The 4,902-nt window shown below is 55.4% G+C and overlaps 1 pseudogene; it reads left to right on the top strand.

Moving 5' to 3' along the window:
• The first annotated feature begins 2,773 nt into the window (after positions 1-2,773).
• LOC142435763 (large ribosomal subunit protein uL3-like) lies at positions 2,774-3,977 on the top strand (annotated as a pseudogene).
• Positions 3,978-4,902: the final 925 nt, after the last annotated feature.

The raw sequence follows: 4,902 nt of genomic DNA, 5'->3' as shown, positions 1-4,902 counted from the left end.
GACGGCAGGCCATGCACCGCAAGCAGCTCTTCCTCAGACAGTGTGGAAGCTGGACAAGATCCTGCAGGCCCAGGAGACAGCTCCCCTCACCACACACAGACACACTGACCCCAGGACCTCCAGTCCTCCTGTAGTACCACCCCGATCTCCCTTGCTTCCTGGATCATTGGCTGCTATTCTGATACGGAGCTAGATAGTGTGTCTTCCCAAGTGGCCAAGGGGACACCTGAGCCTCAGGTCACTCAGGGCCATCTCCTCCCCACACCTGGCCCCGGCCAGCCAAGCCATACGCGGTTTGGTTGGAAATTGATGGGGCTCCTCCCCACCTCGTCAGAATTTGGGATGTTCCTAACGGCCCCCAGGTTGGAGTGTTCTTCTTCCTCAGATTCCTTCCCCTCCTGCTCAGCACCCACCTCCCCACCCCCAGCCGCAGGCCCCTTGATGCACCCCCAGAGAGCCCAGGCTGTAAACCAAGGTTCTGGCAGATGTTGCTGTCTAGGGTTCCCTTTGAACCACCATCTTTGCCCCTGATCCCCCCCCCACCTCTGTGTCACCTCCATGGCTGCCCCAGGTCTTCCAGGAAGCCAGTGCCCTGGAGGGCTCTGTGGAAGAGGTGGAGCGGCTGATCCAGAAGCATGGCACCTTCCAGAGGTGCTGAGCACACAGGAAAGGGAGGTGATGGCCGGGACGGTCATGGGCGTGACCCTGATAAGGCCGGGGTATCCAGACTGTTGGGGGCACACGGGTGAGGTGTGTATGCTCACCGAACCTGTGCTGGTGGGTGAGGGATTACCAAGGAGCCAGGGGCTCCAATCCAGGGCTGGTGACCAAGCCGAGGTGCCCAAGCACCCAGATGCGCATGGGGATAGGTTAGGCCACACTCTGGGGACCACAGAGGGCATTTGGATCTGCCCATATCACATGGCCCCTGCTTCTTTCTGCCCAGGAGCCTGGCCAACCCTCAATTGCAGAGCTGTTAGTGAGGGTTAGAGACTTATAGTGAGGGCTATGGGCTGTGAGCCAGCCCCAGCAGGGGTACACTCGGTACTCAGGGCTGGGTCCACCTCCCACCTCCCACCTCCCACTACGCAGGAGGCTGCGCTGAGAGAGCAGGCCATGGTGCTGCCAGGCCCCTGGGTTCAGGGCCTGCTGGGCACGATATGAGAGGGGCCGCCTTGAGTGGAAGCCCTGGGAGAAGGTCAGCGACACAAGCTTCACACCTCTCTGATTACTGCCGGCTTACTCAGGGCTGCTAGCCAGGTCAGAGGGCACCCCACCTGAACCCCATTTTACCTTTACAAGTGACCTTCAGCCCCACTAGGGCCCAAGGGGCGGCCTGCGGTGGAACCAGATGTAGAGAGTTTAATGGCTTTTCCAGGGGCAAAGCTAGGACTGGAGTCCAGGGCCCTTGATCTCCGACTCGTGTGGACACCTGTCATCCTGATGGGCATAGTAGACAGGGCCCCAGGGGTGGGTGAGGGGCACCCTCCACATGAGAACCCACCCTTGGCCCCTGCCCAGCCACTTCCTAGATCTGAAGACTGATGGGCCTGGGCCCTGTCATCTTGGGTGAAAGAAAAATTATTGTGCTGTCCCTGAGCCTGCTCAGCATTTCACTCCTTGGCACAGCCCGAAGGGTAGACGGGGTCACCGCTTGGGGCCAAGACAGTATGAACATCAGGGCACTCATGTCCCCACCATCACACAGGACGGCGACTGGATCCAGGGGTGGGGCCAGCAGCTGGAATAGCCTGTCCCTCTTGGGAACCACAAAGAGAAGCTGATGCGGTTTCAGAAACACCTGGCCTATGAGACAGAGACCCCATGGAAGGGAGGCAGGAAGGGAATTGACAGGAAGACCTGGGACCCCTGCTAGGTACTGGTTTTCCATCCAGCAGCCTTGTCCCCAACACCCCCAGTGTCACTGTGCAGACACTAATCAGACTCTGTCACCTGCCTGAGGCCAAGGCCAAGACCAGCCAGAAGAAAGGATCGAAGAGAACCCTGGGCAGAAGGGCAGAGGCCAAGCCTGTAATGTGCCCGTCCTCCACTGTGTGCCCTTGCTAGAATCCTGGACCTTGGAAAAGCTCTGGAGAGCATGGAGAGGCTGCTGCACAGACACGAGGCCTTGGAGCACAAGATGGGCCTCCTCCAAGTTCAGGGGCAGGTATGCCACTGGGTCTAGCATCGGGGCCAAGCCAGGGGACCTCTTCTGTGGGACCCTGCGAGTAAGAGCTGAGCAAGTACACTCCCATGCCAGGGGCCTCTTGAGCACAACCTGATCCCCTTCCTCAGCCTCCGGACATCCCCCATATCACGGAGCTGAAGGCAGCCCTCCTCTGCCAGAGAAGCCTGGGGTCAGCCCGCAGCCTCGGCCACAGGTGCCAACAGTTTATGGACAGCTGGCAACAGCTCCAGAGCAGAGCCCAGAAGTGGTATGGACACCCTTTGGGTCCATTTCTTCACTCCTGCCCCCCTTCAGCAATCAAGGCCCATGCATCTTGACTCCTTGTTTTAGGGTACAAAAGAGACCTTCAGGACAAACAATGTATGGCGATATCTAAAAAAGATGGAAATAGAGTTACCATATGACCCAGCAACCCCCCCCCCACCCTTACTGGGCAAGAAACAAACCAAGATCAGACATCTGTGCTCCAATGTTCATTGTGGCACAGTTCACAATTGCAAGGAATTGGAAACAACCCAAATTTCCATCACCTGACAATTGGATTAAAAAGCTGGGGTACCTCTACCAGTGGGGATCAACGATGTAATGTTACACCGGAAGTTTTCGACGCCCCAGCATGGGTCTCTGGGCTTCCTGCCTCAGAAGCGCAGTAGCCGGCACAGTGGGAAGGTGAAGAGCTTCCCCAAGGATGACGCCTCCAAGCCGGTCCACCTGACGGCCTTCCTGTGCTACAAGGCCGGCATAACCCACATGGTGCACGAGGTCGACAGGCCAGGCTCCAAGGTGATCAAGAAGGAAGTGGTGGAGGCCGTGACCATCATTGAGACCCCTCCCATGGTGGTGGTGGGCATCGTGGGCTATGTGGAGACACCGCGCGGCCTCCGGACCTTCAAGACGGTCTTTGCGGAACACATCAGTGACGACGAGTGCAAGCCGCGGTTCTAAAAGAACTGGCACTTGTCGAAGAAGAAGGCTTTCACCAAGTACTGCAAGAAGTGGCAGGATGACAAGGGTAAGAAGCAGCTCGAGAAAGACTTTAGCAGCATGAAGAAGTCCTGCCCGGTCATGCACGCCATCGCCCACACCCAGACGCGCCTGCTCCCCCTGCGCCAGGAGAAGGCGCAACTGACGGAGATGCAGGTGAACGGGGGCTCCGTGGCTGAGAAGCTGGACTGGGCCCGAGAGAAGCTGGTGCCAGTGAACCAAGTGTTCGGGCAGGATGAAATGATCGACATCACGGGGCTGACCAAGGGCCAAGGCTACAAAGGGGTCACCAGTTGGTGGCACACCAAGAAGATGCCCCTTAAGACCCACCGAGGGTTGCACAAAGTGGCTTGTATCGGGGCCTGGCATCCCGCCCGCGTGGCCTTCTCGATGGCCCGCGCTGTGCAGAAAGGCTACCACCACTGCACAGAGATCAAAATGAAGATCTATAAGATTGGCTAGGGCCACCTCGTCAAGGATGGCAAGCTTATCAAACAACGCCTCCACCGACTACGATCTCTCTGACAAGAGCATCTACACCCTGGGCGACTTTGTCCACTACGGGGAAGTGATCAATGACTTTGTCATGCTGAAGGGCGGCATGGTGGGCACCAAGAAGCGAGTGCTCACTCTGCACAAGTTCCTGCTGGTGCAGACCAAGTGCCGTGCCCTGGAGAAGATCAACCTCAAGTTCATCGACACCACCTCCAAATTGGGCCATGGCCGTTTCCAGACCGTGGAAGAGAAAAAAGCTTTCATGGGACCACTCAAGAAAGACCGGATTGCCAAGGAGGAAGGCGCATAACAGATGGTACAGCTGGTGGGATCAGAATAAAGACTTCTTTTTCAGTGGGGGGAAAAAGCTGTGGTACATACATATAATGGAGTACTACGCATCGCTAAAAAGTAGTGATGAAAATTTGAAGCACATCACTGCATGGGAAGAACGGGAGGAAAGCATGCTAAGCGAAGTAAACCAAGTAAAAAAGGACAAGTACACATTGAGTCCACGGAGGTAAGCTTTAAAAAAAATGCAAAAGGGACATAGGGGAAAAGTTACTGTATGAACATTCCTGTGGTGAGGACCAGGTAATATGGCAGGGACCTGACCATATTCAGGGATACACATGGTAGACAGATAAAAAAAAGGTGGGGAAAGGAAAAAAAAAATAAATGGGTAGCGGGGTCACAGGGCACTAACTCGCCCAAGGGTGTCAACGTGAACCCGTATATCTCCGATCTGCCTGCCTCTGTGCCTTTGCCTGTGCTCACCCTTTCTCTACTTGGCTCGGTCCTACACCTGTTCTTTTGTGTCTGGCTTATGTCATTACCAGCAGCCCTGCTGGCGTAGTGGTTATGAATTGGACTGTGATCTGCAAGACCGGAAGTTCAAGTCCACCAGCTGTGCCTTGTGAGAAAGATGAAGCTTTCTATGTCTGTAAAAGAGTTCCCATCCCCGGAACCCGTGGGAGCAGTTCCAATCTGCCCTTTAGGGTTACCATGAGTCAGAGTTGACTGGATGGCAGTGAGTTGGGAATTTTATTTATTTCATTTCCAGCATGTCTTTTCATGGTTCATTTGTGACCTGACATTTATCCCCCTATTTTAATGAAAGGACACCACTCCGTTCTAGAACTCGAACTCACTGACTTGGTCCATCCATCTGTCCACGGACTCAAAGGCGGCTTCCACCTTTGGCTGTCATAACTATAATGCAGTGATGTCCATAA

Source organism: Tenrec ecaudatus (genome assembly GCF_050624435.1).
Source record: "Tenrec ecaudatus isolate mTenEca1 chromosome 1 unlocalized genomic scaffold, mTenEca1.hap1 SUPER_1_unloc_13, whole genome shotgun sequence".
NCBI classification, from domain to species: Eukaryota; Metazoa; Chordata; class Mammalia; order Afrosoricida; family Tenrecidae; genus Tenrec; species Tenrec ecaudatus.
This window is presented reverse-complemented; position numbering and strand designations above follow the sequence as displayed.